Genomic DNA, 25,536 nt, shown 5'->3' on the forward strand with positions numbered 1-25,536 from the left:
TTAAACCTAACAGCCTGCACGCCTAAGGCAAGTAATGAAGCCACACTGAGAAGGAACAAGATAACTTTGTCCCAAGTAGGAGTGGAGATAGAGGTAGAGTCATGTTAGCCCCCATGAGCTGGAACCACGTTTCTTCACTGCTGAAAGCAATCAGCTAGGTCTGCATCCTGTGACAGTAGCCATTGCTTAGGTTTGGTAGCTGAGACCTGTGCACCTTTGAAATCTCATTTGCTTTTGCAGGAAGAGTAAGAGTTTCTATAGCAGTGCTCAAAGAATTCCCCTCCACTTAAATGAATCCTGGCATTTCATCAGCCTCATTGTTTTTATTGCTTTCTGTGTCCTAAAGACATATGACAAGCATAGTATAGTATTTAAGACATTTTATGTATGGCAACAGAGTCTCCCCTCCACCTACTGATGAGAAGCATTTTCTTCCTGCCTAAAAAGCTGATTTTTATACAGCTTGACTAGTGTCATATCTCCCGTGTGGCAGAAATAAGTTTTGCATAACTTTTAAGAGCCCAGGCTGACCTATTTAACAGATACCCGGTGCTACATAATGTATTTAGGTCAAGTATTGTGTTTGAGCTCGTCATCACTCTTGTACCAGGCTTGCTCTCTGTGAAAACCTCAGGTATATCACAGATAGATGTAGGCCAAGAGATGTTGCCTGATATCAAAATGTAATAAATCTCTATATAACATAATTATCATGTCACCCAATCCTACCACCAGAGTTAAAAAGGAATCTAAGATTTTAATGAAATATCTGCCCTACTGGTTTTACTTGAAGGCATTCACGATGCTGCTATTAACACGGTGCTGTGACTGGGAACCTGGAAAGCTTCGGTGCAGTTAAAATGCTTTTGAAATGTCATTTCTATTTGGAATGCTTTTCTTTAAAAATTAAAAGAAAATGGTGGTCTGCTATCATTTGGAGGTAACTTCTTACTGAAGTGGAATGATTAAGTTTTGACACATGTCTCTCAGGGTTGGGATTTTTTTTTTTTTTCCCTAGCAGAGATTTCTCAGGTAAAGGTTGAAGCCTGAATATGGGCAGTGTCATTATCCTAATATGTTGGAAGATGAATCCATCCATCTTATAACAATACCTCATTGCCTCCGAGGATCTTAAATTGTATAAAAGTACATGGAAATTTGAAATGAGATGTTGAGAAAATGCAATTCAAATTTTTTTCAAAGCTAGCTTTTAACATGTATTTATCTGATACATTCCCTCTGTATAAATGGAGAGTGTTGATGATTTTTTTTTAAAGAATTGGTGCAAATAGTATCTTTTTTTTAATTTTTGGTTTTCACGCTGCTCTTCCTGTCCTCTGAGATACTTAAACACGTGTTTTAAGCTTCAGGTCAACCACATCTGGAGAGGATAAGAAGAAAAGCTTCTAATTTAATTCATTAGCTTTGGTATGTAAGACACTGTTATTCCCATTTTCTTAGTCACAAACTAAGATCCACTTGCCTCTGAGTGTAAATCCATTATCTACCATAGGTTGGAAATCAGCTCTCCTGCCTCATCCTGTAGTTATACCTTGGCTGTAGTACCAAGGCTGTAAAATCAGTGGGTCTCAACCCTGGCTACTGGAGAAGGCAATGGCACTCCACTCCCGCACTCTTGCCTGAAAAATCCCATGGACAGAGGAGCTTGGTGGGCTGCAGTCCATGGGGTCGCTAAGAGTCGAACACGACTGAGCAACTTCACTTTCACTTTTCACTTTCATGCATTGGAGAAGGAAATGGCACCCCACTCCAGTGTTCTTGCCTGGAGAATCCCAGGGATGGGGGAGCCTGGTGGGCTGCAGTCTATGGGGTCTCACAGAGTCGGACACGACTGAAGCGACTTAGCAGCAGCAGCAGCAGCCACCCTGGCTGCACATTAGAGTCACCTGGGGAGCTTTTCAAAAAAAAAAAAAAAATACCAGAGCCTGGGCCCCACCCCACCCCATTAACTCAGCATCCCTGGGGACGAAGCCTGGGCAAGGATTTTTTTTAAAGCTCCCAAGGTGATTCCAGTTGTGCAGCCAGGGTTGAGAACCACAGTTAAAAATTAAACAACATATAAGATCACATATGTTGTTTAAACAATGCATATGTTGTTTAAAATTAAACAACATATACATTCTTAGTGACTGAACAACAACAGCAACACAAGATCACCCTCATCTATATAGGAATCCCCTTTCAGCATCCACAACTCTAGTTACAAATGGCTATTCTTAAACAAGTGAAAATTCATTATATACATGGAAGCAAAGAGAATCCGTGGTATGAAACTCCTTTTTGTAACCTACTTACACAGAGAATAAAGTGCTTGGCCAAGGCTTGAGAGCAGTAGCTTTGACCAAGAGTTATGAATATGAAAACCATGACTGCACTGAGGGGCTTTCCCTTGCCTTTGATTTAGAACGAGAACCAGTGAGACAGGACATGAACGCACAAAGCCAGACAGGGGACTCAGCCACTCTCTGCCCTCATCATCACCTATAAAATGGTGATAGGAGTAGGGTGACTATGAGACTTAAATTAAAAATATTACTTATTGACATACTGAAGGCATGAAAAAAGTGTTTTAAGATAAACAGTTAAGGATCAGACTTTCTGCTTTTAGGCCAAATGATGAAACTAAATTTGCTTCTCATTACTTTTGTTTTTGTTTACCAAAGGGATAGATTAAAATGGATTTCAATAGGTATTTTATGCATCTTAAAACTAGATGTAAGTGACCTTTAAATGAGCTGTTCCTGGCATTATTTGGGTGTCTCAATTATCACAGCTGCTTGAGAAATGAAATTCCTCCTCATTTTTCACTTTCTAGTACTATTTTTCCTGGGTGAATACGATGTCATTACAGCTTAATATTGTATTGCAGTAACTGTGGGAGAAGACCTTTTTGGGAATAGGGCACATGTCCAAGAATTTTCCCCTGGAGAAGGGCATGGCAACCCACTCCAGTATTCTTGCCTGGAGAATCCAATGGACAGAGGAGTCTGGCAGGCTACAATCCATAGGGTAGCAAAGAGTCAATCATGACTGAGCAACTGAGCACACGCGTCAAGAGTTTTACTTTGTGCCTGTTGGTCTTAGTCTAGTGAATGAGGGATTCTTTGTGAGAGAGACTCCTCCCAATCCTATCCACTGCTCTTGATCATCTTACTTTGGTTTTAGAAATCTGTACATTTTGTCTATAGAAAGTAAATACATATTTATTTTGTGTATTTTTTGTTATTGAAATTTGAGCACATGACTTATTAAATGTTATTAATTACATAATTATTTAACCATCATTTATCAACCCTTGGTGTTGTTGCTAAGTTGTGTCTGACTCTTTGTGGACCCCACGGATTGCTGCACACCAGGCTTCTCTGTTGTTCACTATCTCCTGGGGTTTGCTCAAATTCATGTCCGTTGAGTCAGTGATTCTATCTCACCATTTCATTCTCTGCCACCCCCTTCTCCTTTTGCCTTCAAGCAGAAGGCAAAAACAGAAACAGGGTCTTTTCCAATGAGTTGACCTGAATCATTAATAATTTATCACCTGCATATTTTACTTTACTGATAATTTATCATCTTTTCTTTTAAAAGTACTAGTAAATTTACTGGCACTTTCAAAATAAAAGAAATCTAGCAAATTTTATTGATCTTATTACATTATTAGTTTTGTGTATGTGTGCATGTGTAAAATTCAGCTTTTACATGGCTTATTTCTAATGTGCTGGTCTACAGTCTGATAAATTGGTAGATTTATTATTTTTAAAAGTGCAGTTAAATGGCGTGTACAATTTTTTTTCTTTCAAGAATGAGGTTTAATTTTCTTTTATGATCATGACAAGATTTTTACAAATACAGATGCTTTTACATCATTTCATTTAGATAATTTATAGTAATATGCTCCTTTACTCTATAATCTTTCAATTTGGAAGGAAAAGCTACATCTAAGTGAAATGGGCGCTTTGAGCCTTAGACATTCAAAAGCATTCCCTAAATATCAAACTTGTTTTTATGTAACTGTACTAATGACCCCAGTCTGAGAATCCATATATTAATTTATGGGATGCTATTGCATTAAACCTTTCAGGCTCAGAGTAGGAAAAAACCCTGCCGTTACAGGAGAAAAGTCATTCCACGTGGTACTTCTTCCTACTCATCTCTTTGTCCCATTCCCAAGGCTGCATCTAGGAGTCTTCATTTTGATTAACAGCCTTTCTTAGGAAGTGGGAGGCAGAGACTAAGATACCAAACTCTCTCTGAAGTGTGTGCTAAATGATTCACAACAGTGTGAATGAATCCATTTCTGCAAGCATTCCTAACCTTTTAAATATGTAGTCTGCCAAACCTTTGTTGGGTTACATTCAACATAAAAAAAGCTCCTCTCTCCCTGGCACCTCTTTCTACACAACCCCCCAGCATGCAGGCATTCCTTTGTGTATTGGCTTCATTTACTTGCCCTGGAGATAAACAATGTTTTGGAGAATGATCTAACATTAATTTTTCTTTATATTTAAATGTCTTGGGGTCTGCCTCTTTTATTTTTATCATCACTATTAATATTTGGGTTCATTTTAGTGGCCCCAAATATTTATTTTAAGAAAGTGCCAGAAATTAGAGAAATTGAGTTTGGGCTCATCTCTGTTGGTGTACAAATATGTGTGATGCTAAGAGGGATTACCTTGTCCCAAATGGAAGTGAATTATCTTTTTCTGAGGGAAAATAAGTCAACAACAAATTTATAGTTTACATTTAGCTAATCATGTATTTAGGGCTTCCCTGGTGGCTTAGCAGTAAAGAATCCTCCTGCCAATACAGGAGACAGGGTTCAGCCCCTGGGTTGAGAAGATCCTCCGGAGAAGAGAATGGCAACCCATTCCATTATTCTTGCCTGGGAAAAGCCATGGCCAGAGGAGCCTGGCAGGCTACAGTCCATGGGGTCGCAAAAGAGTTGGACGTGACTTAGCGACTAAACAACAAAACCATGCATTTAGGCAGGTTACTCCATTTTTAGATGAGTAAAGGATGAGAGTCCATTCTCAAAACTTATCTGAGATCCAAGTCTCATCTCCAGATGGTATGATTTAATGGACGTGTTAATTGCTCAGGTATGTTTGACTTGACCCCATGCACTGTAACCTGCCTGTCTCCTCTGTCTGTGGGATTTCCCAGGCAAGAATACTGGAGTGGATTGCCATTTCCTTCTCCAGGGGATCTTCCCAACCCAGGGATTGAGCCCACACCTCCTGTGTCTCTTGGACTGCAGGCGGATTCTTTACTGTTTGAGCCACCAGGGAATGTCTAGAGGGTTCCTGTCTATGTAAAGGCAGCTGGTGGCTGTATTTCAAGGACAGCAACATCAACGCTGCGGAGTTGTCTTTTTTTCTGACTGGTGATGTTTTCCCCTCATATAGGAGTACCTTTCAAGATAGGCATTATGGTTTTAAATCAAGGAATTGGGTGATAACTTATATATAAGTTAGGAACAGTCAAGCCTACCATAATCCAGCTGTCTAGGCTAGAAAAAAGGTTTAGTAGAAGGGAGATTATAAACAACATACAAAAATGGTTCAAAGACTAGTGTTCACCAGAACTGATGGTTTCAAAGTCTGGTCTGCAGACACCTGCATCAGAATTACCTAGAGTACTTCCTAAACAGAGATTCCTGGCCTGTCCTCAGATCTACTGAATCCAAGATTCCTGGGGTGAGGCCCAGAAACTATATTCACCAGGCTCCCTGGATTAAACTATTTTCAAAGTTGAAAACACTGTTGTTGCATTTGCCCATTCTCTTTGCCATCTCTATTAATTTTTACAAATAATCATTCAATCCCATTGCACAAAAAGAATATTTGTTCTGAGGAAGGGAAGATGAGCTATTAGGCAGTTATCTTTATAGGGAAAGAGCAAGAAAGATTGAATATTAAATGCAAATTATTTTTTAAAAATTACTCATGAAAATGAAAGGATGTTCATTAGGAAAAAAAATTAAAGCCATATTAACTCATGAAGGTTTGTGGTTTGAGCCTGATACCTTCATATTCTCCCCAAGATCATCCCTCTCTCTCTCCCCCCACTTCTTCTGCATCAAACTATCGTGAAGTGTCTTAGAATTTGTGCTCTGAAAGTTACTGAAGAAAAGTTTTCTTTTTGTGGCAAGTACTCATCATATTAAGTAGCACCAGGGGGTTTTAGAGAGAAGACTCAGAGAATCTCACCTAGACATAAACAATGGAGAATATCAATGTGTTGTGTAAGAATACAAGACACCGTGGCATTTATGTTGGAGTGCAAGAGGAATCCGATTATATTTTTGAAAAGAAACCTGAAAGTTTGTTGGTTTCTCAATAATATAGTTTTCTTTTTTCTTTTTCATTTCACAACTTACACAGATGTAAATTAGAGTTGGTTTCTTGCAGTCAGCAGGGATATTTCCTATTGGATGAGAAATGGAAGTTAATGATTGTCTAAGCTGTGACACTCTGATGGGGTTTGGAAGGGAAAGTCTGAATTGCTCGTAGGTTACTATTCATATAATAAGAGAGTATTCTGTTTGTTTTTTTTTTCTTTTCCCACATCCATGCCAGGTGAAGACTTCATTGTATCTCCCATGCATACTGCTGTGGTCAAATTATAAACTACCCCCATCAATGCTATACAGATTTTATTCTTTGAACAATCAAGACCAAGAAGCCCAGAAATCGCATATAGGTGGCCTCCATGTGTGTCCTGCTTACTTTTCCTGTGCACTGATTGTTTTATGGGTGAGACTGGGTGAAGTTGCTGTCACTTGTCTGTTAGCAGCATGAGTCATCCTTCCGTTAAGAGAGAGGAAGACAGTGGCAGCTTGAAATCTTGGGTCAGATTTCCTAGCAGCAGAGTCCAAGACCAGGATGCACTTAAGAGGAGACAGGAGTGAGGAAGCGGCACAGGGCATGTGGCTTCAGCTAGAAGGTAGCTTCAACTTACCCCACAAAGTTGATGTCCCTCACTTCAACAGAGCTGGCTTTTCCCCATGTCAGGCAGTCCTTGTATGGGTTGGAAGGGAGGAGGTTTGAACCTCTCTGGTAAAGTGGATCCTGAAGGCTGAGGACAGTTCTGCAGAAAAGAGGGCAGCTGAGGATCTTGAGCAGCTAATACTCCCAGCAGTTGGGGGAGGGCTGCCTCCCGGGGACAGGGGTCTGGGTGGAGTAACAACAGAATCCATCTTTTGCTTTTTGTATCTTACCTTTCAAATTCCTGCTTTACTCTGTGTTCACTGTGCTAGCATTCTCTTCAGAAACCATCTAAGACTCCTCACTGCCCAGAGAACACACTCCCAATTTTCTATTGTTCCCATCTTTTTTATTTCCAATCTTTGTCTCATGGCTCTTGCTACTCTTCCTGGAAAAACAATCCACCTTGTCCTGTACATGTTTCATGAATCCTTCTTTTCCTCTCTACCTGATATACTTCCTTGCTCATCTCATCTCCAATGCTTTCTTACTTATACCTAGAATTTAGAGTCAGCAGAACTGTAGAGTCCCCATTCGAATACATTTTTCTTTGGGTGAGTTATTTCACATCTTTGACTCTTCACCTCTACATGCGGCTTTTTGGTTCATAAATTGAAGTGTGATTTTGCATTTTAAAGCTTTATACTGCGTGCATGCTCAGTTGTTCAGTTGTGTCCAACTCTTTGCAATGCCATGGGCTGTAACCCGCCAGGCTCCTCTGTCCATTTTCCAGGCAAGAATACTGGAGTAGGTTGCCATTTCCTTTACCAGAGGGTCTTTCAACCCAGGATCAAACCCACATCTCCTGAATTTGTGGGCAGATTCTTTACCACTGTGCCACCTGGGAAGCCCCTCTTGCCCACTTGCCCATAGTACCCACTTAATAAAGGAATCTACCCATAAAGACTACTGTGCTCCCTCTGTCTTACGAACTTTCTTGTATTTATTGTGTCAACTGTTTGGTATTTATCACAACTACACTTGAATTATGATGCAATGTGACCTTTGACACACCATCTTCTTTACTAGCCTGTAAGCTTTCCAAAGGCAGGTACCATTGCTTGACCATCCTCTACAATGGCTGACACAGGGAGTTCCCTGGAGGTTTGTAAATTAACATGCTTGATAATGACAGCTTGTATCTGGACCACAAAAGTGTAGAAAGCAAGAGAGTTTTAAGCCTGTATGATTACAGTCGAAAAATCCAAGTAAGTTTAGGTCTATAGTTCAAACAAAAACTTAGAAGCTGATTGTGATATATAATGAATAGTGATGAAAAGCTCACCAGAAAATGGAACTTTTTATGGATGCAAGGGACCTCTAATCCAACTGTGTGTTAAAAATGAATGGTTCTAATAACTGATATATTAGGCAAGAAGTCCCAAATAGGTAGTCTCCCAAATACTTGCTCTGTTCACATTTATCAAATTACAGCCAAATAAAATGTGCTTTTAAAAACATTTTCAATTTCCTTAGAATCTTTCTTTGAGTTAGTATTGTATACCCTTCTTTCAAAACTGGAATATTTAGTTATCTGATTGAAACTATATGCCAAGATGATTAGAATCAGTAGGCTAATTATAAAAGGCAGCGGTATTAGGAATTATTATTTATTCTGTTCCTGGTGGCTAGAGTTTATTGTTTTTTAAGTGTATTCCATCATGCCCTAAGGATTTTTATAGACAACACTTTTTAGCAAGCCTGACTTTCATGATCTCACTCCATGCACAGGGCTTGTACAAGTGGCTGTTGAATACCAGCCAAAATGATCCACTTTTTATCACAAGATGGAAAACTTCATTCAATATGGTTCTATCTTGAAATATCTGTTTTCTGCTACTGGTAAAATACCAGTGACATATGAGGTAGTAAGCATTCACTGAACACTTTAAGATAAATAGTTCAGACTTTAAAAATCTGAAACTTGGGATGGTGCTGAAAAAAATACAAGTGGACCATATCACAGTAAACCAAACTTACTCATTTTTCTCCTTTGCCTCACACCATAACTCTAAATACAGAGATGGAGAAAAAGAAATTGTGAGCCCTAGAGGAATGTCTAATTAGCCTGACTATTCCTACTGTAGTTGACAATTTATCTCCTTTTAAAACAATCCATGGTTTATGTGTGTTTCTCAGCTGAAACTTGGAGATGAGAAAAGATAGAATATTTGGAATGTCATACACAAGAAAGCATTTCTGTCAAACACATTATTGAAGCTGGAAAAAAAATGAAATTGAAACAAAGAACACCTGCTACTTTAACTCATTTTAAAAAAACATAATACTCTTTACTTGCTGACTGGAAATATTGTACTTTCAGAGAAGAGAAAGTGCTAATCTAAATGGGAAAAAATATGATTCACTATGCAATGAAATGAAATAAAAAATATTTTATATTGAGTATTTCAGTTTGTGGAAGATTAGATAGTTTGTATAAAAATGGTTTTATTCATCAGGTGGTGAATATTTCTCACAAATTGCAGTAAAGAGAATAAAATCAGCTTGTCACTAAAGATTTTTTTTTATTGACATCTTTAGCTTGTCTTCATGCCAGTAATTAAATTGCTAATTATGTGTTTCTGTTACTGTGGTCATGCTTTTATTGCATAATTGCTTCAAGTTTTGCTCAAATCACTAACAATATTTATTTAACCTTTTTGTGCGTTAGATAAATTTTAATATATAAAAGCTTTGGAACGAGTTCATTGACTCTGTTTTGATTAGCAAAATCAAAGGAATTCTAACCTTTCTTATAGTTACATGGGTTGGGTCACATTTTCAATGAGTTGCTGATAATTATTAATTCAAGCAGTAGCAATCACTGAAAGACCAACTGAAATAGAAGAGGAAAAAATACAAAGAAAACTTTTCAAAAACCCAGTGTCCATTCCAGAGAAATAAAATGATCTTTCTTACAGTAATCAGAAATATAAAATTAATAATTTGATCCTTCATATGTGCCTGGAGTTTTACAACAAATATTTGATTAAATTGTGGCTAATTCAGTTACTGAACTTCCCCTGTCCTTTTGAATGTAGGCATCATTTTTGTCAGTGTTTCAATGTATTCATAATTTTTCCCATTTGTTTATTTTATGCAAACCATAAGAGACATTTTTCTCAGTGAAGATTGCCTCTTTATTTTATTTTGAAATATTTGTATATTTATTTCATTAAATGAGATAATGCTTTTTCTTATTAACATAATTTCCAGTACATTAAACATATTTCTCCACAGACAGAAGAGAGGAATCAAATTAAATGACAGCTAAATCACTTGCAGCAATTTCAACTGTTAAAAGAAATAAGTGTCTCTGTTTTCTTTGTGATCACAAGATGTGCTGTAAAGGGAAATGAAATACTAAAGAAAGAAGGGAAAACATAAAGAAATAATGACTGACTTATTGCAGTAATACCACTGAGAGAAGAAAAATTCACTACAAATAAAAGGAAAAATAATATAGTGGATTTGAAAGTTACCAAAATTCATTTCTTATTGATGAGTTCAGTGGAAGCCTAATACTAAGTAAACTGATGAAAAAAAATCAATGCAATAAACTATGAATGATGAAAGTTGAAATAAATACTTTGCGTATAGAGGACCATTATTCTAAATGTCTTTAATTTTTTAATAATTCATACCCTTATGTTTATAAAAAAGAGGAGTTACTGCTTGGTGGACTCAAAAGCCATGTAAAAAGCATCTACCAGAATCTCATATTTAGTAATAAGTCCAGATGATATTGGTGACCTTATGGTTTTTAGTCTCATGTCCTGACTTTGACAGAAGTGCATTAGGAGTGGTGAACCTGACTTTTAAAAAATGGTGCTGATAAACGATGCTGGTGCGTTTATGCAGCATACTTTCTCCATCAGGGATAAACTGCTTTCCAAAAAGACAATTTTGGGGATACTTAGTTCACAAACATACTGTACAGTATGCTTGTGAATATGTTGGGAAACAGCAATGACACTTTGAAAAAATTCATTCTTGCCCCTCACATAACCATATGCGTGCATATGTGTGTCTTGTCTTTATGTATGTGACTTTATACTGGCCAATTTGTTAATGTGTCCAAATCAGAGCATACAGGTTACCTGGATCTGTGTATTTGCAAGTGAGATTATCCATTTGTTTTCTCACGTTTCATACATCATTAAAAAAAAATAGTTAATTTGATGAATTCAATCAGAAGGCAGTCAATTCAGTATGGGGGAGAAAAATCACTGGAGCCACTTCTCCTGAACTGATTTTGACTGAATTCGCCTTCTCATACAGTTGATCTTAAAGCCTTCTCAGACTCCTCTCTGTCCTCGTTGTCGTGTCCCCCAGTCAGTTTGCACCCTGATCCCTCCCCTCTCTCTCTTCCCTTTTGGGCCTCCCCTCTGTCTTCCTTCTGCCTTTCCCTTTTCTTCTTCCCTCAGACGTGGAGAAAAGCTTCTCCACCTGCCCCCTGTCCTCTGTCCCCGCCCACCACACATAAAGCTTCCCCTGTCCCACTGGTGGAGGGGGAAAGATACAAATTCTAAGGCTAGTTTTTCTGTTTTTGATTTACAGAGATTTGGAACTATTGCTTTGCTGGAAACATCTGACTGCTGGTCTAGAACATGACTCCAGGTAATTGTGATTTTTCAACTCCTAGAGACCTCTTCTTCCCAAAGGTTCTCAGGTCTCTCTGCTCAGTATACACTTTCTGACCATCCCTGGGATTGTTTTCTTCTCAGCCCTGCATCCTTGTGAGGGTGTAGCATCTTTATGCTAATCAGAAGCTGGTGCTCAGTCTCTGTAGCTGTGACTGTGTTTGTGAGGCCGGATCTATATACACACATGCATATATACACACCAACAAATTAAAATTGGATCTGGAAAACACCCTTGTCCTCAGAGTCATATTAAGCAGTGTGGAGCTGCAGAGCCAGCGGTCTTCTAAGGGATAGGGGAGGGCTGGCATAGGGATGGGGCTCTGTGGATGTTCAGGAATCCTTTTGTGTGCCTACTTTGGAAATACTTCTTCTTATCTTTCATTTAGAATGCAGGGGAAGAGGCAAAAGTGCAGGCCACATGCACGAGATTTTGAATTATGCATTAAGCTGATAATGCCCCAGAATGCAAGCTTATGTCAATAAATAGCTAGGCTGGTGGGAGGAAGGAGGTCACTTCACCTGTGCTGAGGGTACCACATAGGGAGAGCTCTACAGGAGGCCTGGGCAAAGGGTGAAAGGAAGTTCACGTGCTTTTAGCTTGCTCCGATGAAGAAGCAAGAAGAGTAAGTTAATATTGAAATTATTGTTTAATGCTTATTTACTTTTAAATTGGGTTAGCCAGGATAACAAGACTGTTTCCAGCGTGGGCCCTATGTGTGCATGTATGCATTTGTGGCAGGGTTAGCCCTTCTGTAGAATCTTACGTAAGAGATTCTGTCCAGGGGAGAAATTCATTTGGATGCTTTAATGGGACCTATAAACTCTTTAAAAAGGCAAGATTTTTCGAGACGAAATTTGACAAAATACATAATAAAACATTCAGGGTTTTGTTTCAGTGGATATCCCTTCCTGATTAATATGTAGCCAAAAAGCAAAAGTTAGGCTAGTGGAAGAAGCAGAAGGATTAAAAGAATGCTATAAATTAGTCTCTGACCCGTGATGCAGCACTTCCCAATGCTGATGGAGATGAATTCATTCATCTTTGCATTGCTCCTTGTGCTTTAGTAAAATGCATCCACAGATATGACCATTTTCTAGTATGAGAAATTAGTACACGTGGTGCATGTACACAGACACACACCGATTTTTTAAAAAATATTTAGCTTTATCTCCCAAGTGTCTGGGAGCAGGGACCTTAGGATATGAACAACTGAACCTTTGCCTTTTTCCTCACCAAAAAAGAGAGAAGAAATTACATGTGAATTTCATCATTTTCCTACTTTTAAACAGTAGTTTGCAGCCCCGGGTTCTGCTGATCAGAAGCTGGTGCTCAGTCTCTGTAGCTGTGAATGCGTTTGTGAGGCTGGTTCTATATGCACACATTCATATATACACACACCAACAAATTAAAAACGGATCTGGGAAAACACCCTTCTCCTCAGAGAGTCATATCAAGCAGTGTTTAAATTAAATAATTTGCAGAGTGTGGGGAATAAAGCTTTTGTAGCAGTATCTGGAGATTGTCTTCCCTTGGGAAATTCTTGCCATTTAGTCCAATCTGGTGCATGCCAATGAGACGCACAGGCTGCATACACACAGTGGTAGATAGATTTTATTTTCCATCTAAATTATATTCATTTCTTTGGGTTATCTGCTATTTTGTGTTCCTGTTGAAAAATTAAAAAAAAAAAAGGGGGAGGCAAACCTCTTGTGAAAGGTTGAGGTCATTAAGATCCGAACAAAAACGAGGAAAGGTTATTAGTGAGCAGCAGTGAGGGGAGGCTGACTTCTCCTGGAGTAAAGCCAGTTTTCCCACAGCTCCTAGGGGAACATGGCTGTGATCCAGAGGAGAACGTTCCAGCACAGGTCAGTGTTTGATTTTGCTCCCAGCACCATTGACTGATGGCAAAAGAGGAGACATTGCTGTGATGAGGTAATGTGAGTGGGGAAACCACAAGTAGAAGAAATGAGTTGATTTCTTGTTACTTATCCTGTTCAACCAATATGTAATCTGAACTGGATGCTAAGGAGAAGTTCACCATTTAGAACCTCATACTGTGTCTCTAGTTAACTCATTTCTCTATGGTCAGATATTTCTAGCCTAATCAGCACACCTATCCAACCTATGGAGAAGTAAAATAAAGGATGATGAAGGAAATCTTAACAGAAGGGGAGAGAGAGAGAGAGGCAGAAAGGGAGAAAAATATCTGCCTATCTATGTATTTATTTCTGGGGAATGAAAAAATCCTGGTTATGAAAAGTAGGGTATTTTCAAGTGAAAATAGTTATTTTCACCAGGCTTAAGATTGTTTTTGTATCCTTCAGATTTCCACTTTACTCCTTTAAATTCTTGCAACTTATTAGTAGCCTCTGTAGAAGCCATGAGTTAAATTCCCAGTGAATCCTACATTCTGGTACACTCTTTCACAAAAATACTGGTGTTAGTCTGCTAGGGCTGCCGTAACAAAATACCACACAAACTGGGTGGCTTCAGCAGTGAAGGTTTTTTTTCTCACCAGCTTTGGAGGCTGGAAATCTGAGATCAAGGAGTCGGCAGACTGGCTTTCTTCTGAGGCCTCCCTCCTTGGCTTGCAGACGGCCGTCTTCTCCCTGGGTCCTCACGTGATTGTCCCTCTGATCGTGCATGTGTGTGTTATCTTTTTGTGTCTAAATTTCGTTTTCTTCAAAGGACACCAGACATACTGGATTAGTACCCAGTCCTGTCCAGCTCTGGACGACAGGATGACTCTTGACATGGACTATATCCTGTCAGTCTCCTCTGTCCTTGGCTTTACCAGGCAAGAATACTGGAGTGGGTTGTCATTTCCTACTCCAAGGGATTTTCCTGACCCAGGGACCGAACATATGTCTCCTGCATCTACTGCATTGGCAGGCAGATTCTTTACCACTGCGCTACCTGGGCTTCCTGTATTGGATCAGCGCCCACCTTAAAGTATTCATTTTAACTTAATCACTCTTTTAAAGACCTTATTTCCAAATATGAGTATATTCTGAAAACTATAGGACTTAGACATATGAATTTGGGAGCACTCAGTTCAGTGTATGATAACTAGACTCCCAGAACATTTGATATTTAAATGATCATTTTTTTCATTTATTTCTGTGAGCTTATTTACAGATTAGTTTCCCCAACCTTCATTGTCTTATGCATTTTTATTATAACTGATTGAAAGTAATTTATTACAACTAACATAAGGGGTTGTATTTTGTTGTTTTAAGAAGTGAGGGCTGGAGAGAGAGAAAACCTTATTTAAGAAAACAAATCTTGCTTGAGTTTTTTAAAAAGGGAAGTCCTCTCTTTTCCATGCTAGAACAGCAGCAGGGCAGACCTGGAGGTTAAGAGGGCCGGTTTTTGAGTCTGCTCCACTATGTACTAACTGTGACCTTCAGCCTAGTACTTAGCCACCCTGTGCCTCCCACTGATTTCTGCTATGTATGTTGTGGATAATAAATAGAACTGTCTCAAAGGATGGGAGGATAACTGAGATAATGCATGTAAAGTGTTTAGCATGTTGCCTGTCTCAGGGTAACTATTGTTATGAACTGAATATTTTTGTCTTTCCCAAATTCATATGTTGAGGCCCTAACCCCCAATATGATGGTGTTAAGAGGTGGGGCCTTTGGGAGGTGGTTAAGTTTAGATTAGATCATAAGAGTTGGACCTTTATGATAGGATTAGTGCCCTTAAGAGAAGAGAGAGAGATTTCTCTCTCAAGGAGCGTCATGGAGGAAAGGCCGTATGAAGACATAAGCTAGAAAGTGGCTCTTTACAATCCAGGAATTGGGTCCTCACTAGACACTGAATCTGCCTGGATTTTGATCTCCGACTTCTAGCCTCCAGAACTATGAGAAATAAATTTCTGTTTATTAATCCACCAAGTCTATATTTAGTTCCCCTAAGAGACTAAAACAGTATTCAATAAATATTTATCTAGTAAAGAATCTGCCTGCAATGCAAGAGACCTGGCTTAGATCCCTGGGTTGCGAAGATCCCCTGGAGAAGGAAATGGCTACCCATTCCAGTATTCTGGCCTGGAGAATTCCATGGACTGTATAGTCCAAGTGGTTGCAAAGAGTTGGACATGACTAAGCAATTTTCATTAATAATCTTATTTATATATAAATATTTAATATTATATATCTGATAATCATAATAACCACAGATACTTATAAAATGCTACACTGAACACTGTTACTGGACAAATTTAATACCTTTCTTGAATCTTCTCTGATTACAGACTTTGATCCTGCTTTTAGAGGTGGAGCTAGGAGCAATTCTTTGTAACAGTTTTTAAGTGGACTTTGATAGAGAGTTGGACTCAAAAAGTGTGGATAAAGCATGAGCAGGCTTTAATGTCACCTTTTGTCCTCCGAAAGATCCTTGGCAGAAAAGGAGAGTAATGAATCAGAAGGACAATGGAAAAAGGGGACTGGCGTCTTCCAACAGCATGAGGCTTCTCAGGAACCTGGCCTTTTTTCCCCTGGAGATCCTCTGCTTGTGCAACATAAGTGACACAGACCAGGGGTATGTCCTCTGGTCTCTCCGAGGGACAAGCCACCAAGCCCTCCATCTGCCTATTGGAGATAGTGGCTCAGCCTCCCTGTGCAAGAGTTCTAGACACATCAAGGGCCACTAGACATTCATGACTGGGCTGTGTGACAGACGTCACCCACAAGTCTTTTATAAATACATAGTTACGTGCCAGACATGTTCTTTGATTCTGCAAAGTATGGCCAACAGCACTCGAAATTCTATACTGTAATCCATGTGCATCAGCCAGCACTTGGCTCTTACAGCCCTTAGGACTTGACTACTTTAGAAATTGCATGATGACCAACAAAATCAAAGTACCTATCATTTTCAAATTGGCATTTCCTTAAGAAACTCTTGGCTCCATGAAGGAAATTGTCCTATGAAAACATTCATCAAGACACAGCCCTTAGTTTTGAGGGAAATTTGGGAAGTAGAAAGACACTTTGAATTGAATACAAAAACCAGGTGTTTGAGCTATGTTAAAGTAATAATGCTAATGAAACAAATAGCTGATGTTGATTGAGCATTTTCTCTGTGGGCAACACCATGCTAGGCTCATTTAATTTTCCCACAATCCTTAAGATGTTTTATTATCTCAAGTTTACAGATAAATAATGCAGTGAAAAGGATTTCCAGGATGCAAACCATGACTCCATTGCCATCTATGGCAGTGGTTGCTGTATTTGGATGATATGAAGAATCATGGGGGAGTTTTTTTTTTTAAATAAAAGACTATTTTCAGATTGTACATAAAAATAAATTCCAGAGATATTCAAAATCTAAACTTTAGAAATCATAAAAATATGAGATTTTTTTTAATACTTATCAGTTGGGAAAGAATATTCTAAGGAATAAAAAAGCCTCTGTGTATTCACATTGTACAAAATTGAAAGTTAGCTTTTTAGAAAGTCATAAGAAAAAGATAAATCTCACAGTATAAAAATACATATAGGATATAAACAGGCAATTCTTAGAAGAAATGAGCATGGCTAATAAACATGTGAAATGAAGCTGAGAATGAAAATTAAAAGTGAGATATCATTTTAAATGCAATATATTGGTAAAATATTAAGCTATGAAAAATATTTAGCATCAGTGAGTTGTGGAGAAATGGGCCCTCTTGTAATTTCTGTGGATGAGAGTAGAAAATGATATAGTTTTTTGGAAGGATAAATTTTCAGGTTTAATAAGTTCACATACCTTTGATACAGAAATTCCAGTTCTAATCTATAGTGTAAAACAACTTCATGTAAATGAAAATACACATACATATATATGTATATGTGCTTAGTCACTCAGTTGTGCCTGACTCTTTGCGACCCCATGGACTGTAGCCCGCCAGGCTCCTCTGTCCATGGGTATTCTCCAGGAAAGAATACTGGAGTGGGATGCCATGCCCTCTTCCAGGGGATCTTCTCAGCCTAGGGATCAAACCCAGGTCTCCTGCAGTGCAGGTGGATTCTTTACCATTTTGGTAAAACTAATAAGTTAGGAACAATAGTAAAAGTACAGTAAAGGCTAAAAATAATTATGATAATTTATATTATGAAATACTATATAGCTATTACAAACAATAAGAAAAATAGATTTGGATAAATCTAGATATAAATCAGAATTACATAAAATGAAAGTCAATTCACAGAACAATATGTATAGTCTGATTTTGATCATGTAAAATACAGACACAAATCAATTTGAAATGAATACATAAAGGATACGAGGCTCAAAAGAGTGACATAGGAAGATTCTGAACTCATTTCCTGCCATAGACACACTGAGTTTACAGCTACCTATGAAACAATTCCCTCTTAAAAAAACAAAACAAAAAAACCTTAAGGGCTGGCTGAGTGATGACTCCACATTGTGAAAATGACAAGAAAACCACATGAAAGGGTGCGAGAGGCCGGGACACAATCTCACTGTAAATGATGTGGTAAAGACTAAAATAAAGATTGTAAAGACACATCTGTGTTTAACAATAACTAACTCTGTGAGAACAGATACTGAAGGATAGCAGGAACATTCTTTCATATTTTTATTGCATTGATACATCATATACTGATTTTTAGCTATAAACATGTTTGTTAATTTATATTTTTGTAAAGTGACTCCCCTAAAGTTATTGAAAATATTATTGACTTGAAAAATTCTACATTCATAGATGAAAAGATAGACATGAAATAAAAGATGGGTCACAGAAATGGTGGGTTTACAGATGATAGGTTTTCTTTAAGCTTTTTCATACTTTATTTTCCATATATTCTGTAGTGAGTACATCATGCTCCACCCAAAGTGTATTGAATAAAAATCTCAAAGATTGGGACCCAGAGATGTGCACTTTACAAAGCTCCTGAGATAAACCTGGTAGTCAACTGCATTTGAGAATAACCCACAAAGGTTACATATCTCTAAACAATTTCAAGGCAACATGGACCTTAGAATTTAAATGTGCTCAGAAAGACTGATTTCACTTAGATTTTGCTTCCAGGTAAATTCTGGAGAACATAATTGTTTCCTTTACATTTCATGAATACTGATTCAGTTGCTTTTTTACTTCCAGATTCTCCATCTACTGTGCAGTGATGCTATTACTTTGGTGAGTTTTCCACACTTGCTGAATATCCTATACCTCATGCTGCTATTTATATTAACTACGTATGTTTGCTGCTCTAATTCTAAACTCAACACTTATGACTATGTATTTAATTGCTTACAGAATAACCAGTGGGGTGGTTTTAGAAAACCCATGACTCGTTCTCCACCTCTTTTCTCTTACCCCTTCTTATTTTCTTTTTTGTTTGAAATATGTCACTTTCTCAGGGTATTGAGCTCTTAGAAAAGAGACAAGATTACTTTTCATATATGAGCGCCCTCTTTTCCTGTATCTCTCATTGGAAAGGAAGAGCCAGATGTGTGTCTTTTTCAAAGAATGTTGAATTAATCTACATAACTTACAATCATGTCTGCCTGCCGTCATGTCTTTCTGACATGCCAGTGTGTACACCAAATGTTTGTCTACTTAGCAACGAGACACTTATTTTTGTGTTCCCAGATCTATTGAAGTTTGCTTAAGGATGCAGTTTCGTCCTGTCTCAGCTATGGCATGGGATCAGTTTTCCCTTGTGTGCCCACTAGTTCCATTACCTTTACCTTTGTATATTTCTTATCTTGGAGGGCAAATGATGACTGGACTGTTATATCCTCCAATGGCTACTACAGCAGTACTCTTTGGAGAAAAAATAAAGTATAACTTTGTGGCTTGACTGTATCTATCTTGAGATCGTTTTTCACATTCCAGATTTCGGAAGCTCATGAAGCTGAAGTTCCTGACCTCTTGTTTACAACATGTACCCTGGCTAAGTTTCTCTTGCTACAAGAATAGCTACAAGCATGAGAATTATCATAAAGGGGGAGAAAGCGCTTCAATAATTAGGATTCATCTACAACTTGAGCATTTTATTAATTACACATTGTAATCACATGGCTAGTCACAAAACCAATCGTGCAAGTCTGTATTTAGAGATTTGTAGACAGAAGACTTAACGTAAACATAGAAATGTTAAGCCTACTCAACTGTAACCTGCAAAGAAGATAACAAGAAGGATTCTGTTCTCTGTATGATTTGTGAACAATGCTAAGTAAATATTCATCATTAATATATAATAACTGTTGCTTTTGGCAGTTCACTTTTCATTTAATTTGATAATGTGTCCAGTAAATGAAGTGGTACAGGCTACAGTGTTTTACCAACACAATTGCATATTTTCAATCATTGTTAAATGAAGGCAGCTCAAGGCAAAGCTTTAACCCCCACTAGTTTTGTGTGTGATAAAAAGAGAAGGCGCTATCAATCTTTATTGTCTGTCTCGCTTACTGTAATTGCATTCAATAGTCCACTGATTCTGTTGTCTGTGCTAATGTCAGGAACAGAGGAGAGCCAGATGCTCAGACTTGATCATATGCATCCAGTGGCCACTTTGATAAGTTGGCAGCAAGTCTCTGGGTTTGATGATAAATTGTTAACGCTATAGATTATGAACAGCTGAACACTGCAAGTGTACATGGAGGAAACTTCTTACCTTGTTTTAAATCTGGCACCATGATGCTAGCTAAAGGGCATGTCATGTATTATTCAAATGCATCTTGCACTGGAAATGTGCCAATGACTCATTGTATCCCTATGAATAGTAAAAACAACAACAACAACAAAAATCCACAGTGATTTGAACATGACATTAATGGTCCCAGGATTATGAAAAGCATTTTGAAATGCTGTTTAATAGTTTTGATTATCTAATTCAACAAGAAGAAAGCTTCTGAGTTTTATTCATGTTTAATCCATATTAAATCATGCTCTTCCTGGTCATTTCTGTTATATTAGCCAATAATGAGGATGTTTTCTAAAAACAAACTGGTTTTTCATTAGTTAAAACCCATGGCAGTTTGCTTGTGAAGGGACCTAAATTGGAGCTGGGGGCAAGCAGCGTGTTGAAATTTTTGCCAAGATTCTGTTTCACAGAGATGCTGCTACCTCTGAGAAATGTGATATAGGCCATTTATACAGAATATATAATAGGTCTTGTTTCTCTTGAGCCCATATGACAGTTCTAAAAGTTCAGGTCATGGTTCTTAAGTCATTGGATACCTATTAAAGTTTTAAAAAGCTGAGATGACTGGGAACCATACGAAAGTATTATACTGGAGAATGCTGAGCTGTTGACCACATTTTAATGGAAACTTCTAAGTACAACCAGATGAAGAATATTTCTTTATCTTTGGAGGAGTTGCTCTTGAAGTCTCTGATCTTATATGGTTCATTTTCCCCTAAAATAAACACATGTAAGAAATGCTGTTGGATTTAAGGATGGGGACCAAAAAGGTCTCCAGCTAATTGGTGTTTCCTTTTACAAGACACTGGAAATTTTGTAATCTAAGGTGTCTTCCTTTTTGCTCCTGCTGCCAGGAAACTCAAAAACTCAATTATAGTCACCCTTTTAGCTGAGTTTTCAGCCATGATGATCTGTGACTATCTCCTTAATTCTTTTCTTGTTACTTTTACCTTGGTTTTCACGTCTGTCTCTAATAGCAGGAAGAGTATGGATAGAAGAGAAAAGAAAGGAGGAAACAAACTTTAATAAGAGGTTTAAAAGAGTCCAGAGGTATTTAACTGTGTCACCAGTATAAGGACCGAAGTTTCTAGGAATGACCAGTGTGGAATTATAGCTGATACTGGGAAAGTCACTTCTACCTGTCTTATGGTCGAAATTCCTCATCTTTAAAAAAAAAAAAAAGTGGATATAATAAAAGTGTTTAACTCATAAGATCTGTGAGGGTTAAATTAATATAAAGTGAGCATTTAATTAAAAGCAACTATTATGGTGATAATCTTTATGTGAACTCTAGAAGGTAAATATAGTCCTTTGCTGTTCAGTTACTAAGTCATGTCTGACTCTGCAACCCCATGGATTGCAGCATACCAGGCTTCCCTGCCCTTCACTATCTCCCAGAGTCTGCTCAAATTCATATAGACTGAATCAGTGATGCTATCTAATATAACCCAAATAGAGTTTATTTTTTATGGCATCTGAAATTGAGTTCAAGCCTTAATGTAATCTTCCCCATGATTTGGTATACTACATATTAAATCCTGCCTTAAGCAAGCTAATGTATGAGAATCTTGGTTTACTCATTTGATTAAGAAATGTAGTCTTCATTCATAAAAGATGTTTATCTTTGTAAAATTATTTTAGTGTTCTTTGAGGTATCAGGCTTTTCTGTGAAAATAAGTTATTTAAATTTATACAAGTTTGCAAGAATATATTATTGGTCTAAAGTAAGATACTGTTCCCTTTAGCTCATCATTTGAGAAAGAGTTCCACCCACATGAACCCTCTCCTTCTTGTGTATCTCTAGAATTGACACTCATCTGGCTCCAGTCACTGGGACTACTTCTTCCTGGGCTTCCTTCCTTTAGCTCTCCCCTGCTGAGTCCTATTTGTCAGCATGCCCAGGGGCATGGGCTTCCAGCTCCCTGCTTGCTCCATCTACACTCCCTTGTGGATTCGTCCAGTCCAGAGGCTCTAGAGACCATTCTAGATACTGATAGCTTCTGACTTCTCATCTCCATTGTGACTCCTTTCCTGGCCCTTCTGCTCACTTATCCAACTACCTATTTGACATCTTACCTTCCATGTAAGTTCAGTTCAGTTCAGTCACACTCACTTGTGTCCAACTCTTTGCAACCCCATGGATTGCAGCATGCCAGGCTTCCCTGTCCATCACCAGCTCCCAGAGCTTACTCAAACTCATGTCCATCAAGTCAGTGATGCCATCCAACCATCTCATCCTCTGTTGTCCCCATCTCCTCCCACCTTCAATCTTTCCCAGCATCAGGGTCTTTTCCAGTGAGTCTGTTCTTCATATCAGGTGGCCAAAGGACTGGAGTTTCAGCTTCAGCATCAGTTTTTCCAATGAATATTCAGGACTGATTTCCTGTAGGATGGACTGGTTGGATCTCCTTGCAGTCCAAGGGGCTCTCAAGAGTCTTCTCCAACACCACAGTTCAAAAGCATCAACTCTTTGGTGCTCAATTTTATAGTCCCACTCTCACATCCAGATATGACTACTGTAAAAACCATAGCTTTGACTAGACGGACCTTTGTTGGCAAAGTAATGTCTCTGCTTTTCAATATGCTTTCTAGGTTGGTCACAACTTTTCTTCCAAAGGATCAAACGTCTTTTAATTTCATGGCTCGTTTAATTTCCATGTAAACAAGCATCCAAAACCTAGTTTGATTTCCACTCCCCGCCCCTGAAGCCATCTTATTCTCCAGACATTCCTATTTCAGTAAGTATCACCACCATGTGAAATTGCTTAAGCCAAAACTTAGTTATCATCCTTGCTTCCTCTCTTTCTTCACCCATCACAGTCAACCAGGAAGTCCTGCTGGGTGTGTCTCTGGAACATACCTGATTCCTTCCCTACCTTAGCCTCTAAGCCTAAGTAAGCTGCCACCCCGACTTATCCCGCTGCAGAAACCCTCTGGTCTCTCTGCTTCTTTTTTTTCTCCACTGATTGTCATTATCTGATTTCTTTATTCTTTATTTGCTGATTCTCTGTATTCCACTACTAACATGTAAACTTCATGAGAACATAAATATTTTTATCTCATTTATCCTTGAGCATTGTGTTCAGCATGGTGGTTCAGAATATAGGCTCTGGAATCAGATTCACTGGGTTTGGATCCTGCCACTGATGCCCACTGCTCTGGGATTTCACAATTGCTTCATCCTGTGTGGCTAGTTTTTCCAAGTGAAAATGGAGACTGTGTTAATGTCAACTCAGACTATGTTGTGGGGAATAAAGGATACCATATTTGTGAAATATTTATGACAGGCCTGGAACTCTATTTTCCTACTCAGAATAATGCTTCTATACCGTTGATAGTTAATAAGTATATGAATAACATAGGAAAATATATACATTGATATTCTAATACTTAATTGATTAATTTTGAATATTATCTCCTTTACTATTAATTTATGAAAAGATCTTATAATAATATTTGTGACCTCAGAAAGTATTTAAAATATTTGTAATGTTTAACCTAGTAACCTATGATTAACATTTATATAGTCATTTAAATTTCTAAAGTTGAAATATTAAATCTTGATACATTAGTCAATAATTTTGGGAAATAAGCTTACTCATGATAAATGATGAAATTACTTGGCTGTTTTGAATATTAGAATTTTGAAGATTGATAACTACTTTCTCTTCATATGTGTTACTTGTTTGCGAAATTAGAAAATATAGTTGAACAAAATGAAAAAAAATAAAAATAGTTTATAATTCCTTATTTTTATATCTACTTGTACTTCCAGATTTCTCTGTATACTGTCCTTGTATTATGTTTGATGCTAGATGTTGGAAAATAATTAATCTGAGGAGTAATCTTAGGGGAATCACTTATATTGCTACTATTAACTGCATTGCTTTTTTGAAATTAATTTTATTGCTCTTTGCTGTATGTACATAGAACAATTAATTTTTAAATTATATTCTAAGACCTTGTTAAACTTACTTAGTAGCTGTATTATAGAATTTTCTATGTATACAAATATGTTATCTAGATAAAGACCATTTTACCTAGTCATTCAATTTTATGGTTTTTATTTCTTTATCTTGTCTTATTACACTGTATATAATCTCAAGTAAGATGCACTAGTGAGATGAGTAACCTTTGTCTTTTGTTCCAGTCTTAGAAAGTATTCAGTACTTCTTATGAAATGTGATCCTAGTTGTGAGTTTTTAGCTATTCAGTTCATTCAGTTCAGTTCAGTCGCTCAGTCGTGTCTAACTACTTGCGACCCAATGAATCACAGCACGCCAGGCTTCCCTGTCCATCGCCAACTCCCGGAGTTCACTCAAACTCACGTCCATCAAGTTGGTGATGCCATCCAGCCATCTCATCCTCTGTCGTCCCCTTCTCCTCCTGCCCCCAATCCCTCCCAGCATCAGAGTCTTTTCCAATGAGTCAACTCTTTGCATGAGGTGGCCAAAGTACTGGAGTTTCAGCTTTAGCATCATTCCTTCCAAAGAACACCCAGGACTGATCTTTAGAATAGACTGGTTGGATTTCCTTGCAGTCCAAGGGACTCTCAAGAGTCTTCTCCAACACCAGGGTTCAAAAGCATCAATTTTTCAGCGCTCAGCTTTCTTCACAGTCCAACTCTCACATCCATACATGACCACTGGAAAAACCATAGCCTTGACTAGACAGACCTTTGTTGGCAAAGTAATGCCTCTGCTTTTTAATATGCTATCTAGATTGGTCATAGCTTTCCTTCCAAGGAGTAAGTGTCTTTTAATTTCATGGCTGCAGTCACCATCTGCAGTGATTTTGGAGCCCCCAAAAATAAAATCTGACACTGTTTCCCCATCTGCTTCCCATGAAGTGATGGGACCAGTTGCCATGATCCTAGTTTTCTGAATGTTGAGCTTTAAGCCATCTTTTTCTTATTAGGTACATACAATTTGTCATGTCATGACTTCTTGATAAATTGATCTTTGGTTCATTATGTAGTGTCCCTTTTTATTTCTGGTAATACTTTTTGAATTGAAGTCTTAACTTACCTAGTATTGTTGTACCTACACCCTTTCTTCTGAAGCTTAGAGCTCTTTCTCCTCTTTCTGTCAGTGTGTGTTAAAAACGAAGGCCTTGTATTTCCAATAAAGAACTCCATGCTGACTTCCATATAACCCTTCCCAGGGTTGGGCATGAGCTTTCTGTTCTAGTTTTTAGGTTTTTCTCCAGATCTGGCACTGCATACT

The 25,536-nt window shown here is 38.0% G+C and overlaps 1 long non-coding RNA gene across 7 annotated transcripts in view; it reads left to right on the plus strand.

The window, feature by feature from the left end:
* LOC113901227 overlaps window positions 1-25,536 on the plus strand; it is a 688,350-nt gene that overhangs the window by 229,732 nt on the left and 433,082 nt on the right. For all 7 annotated transcript variants that reach the window (XR_003513357.1, XR_003513358.1, XR_003513361.1 and 4 more), the window contains exons 2-3: window positions 11,562-11,621; window positions 18,763-18,798. This is a non-coding gene — a long non-coding RNA (uncharacterized LOC113901227). The remainder of the gene's footprint in view (window positions 1-11,561; window positions 11,622-18,762; window positions 18,799-25,536) is intronic.

Source organism: Bos indicus x Bos taurus, chromosome 11, assembly GCF_003369695.1.
Source record: "Bos indicus x Bos taurus breed Angus x Brahman F1 hybrid chromosome 11, Bos_hybrid_MaternalHap_v2.0, whole genome shotgun sequence".
Lineage (NCBI taxonomy): Eukaryota > Metazoa > Chordata > Mammalia > Artiodactyla > Bovidae > Bos > Bos indicus x Bos taurus.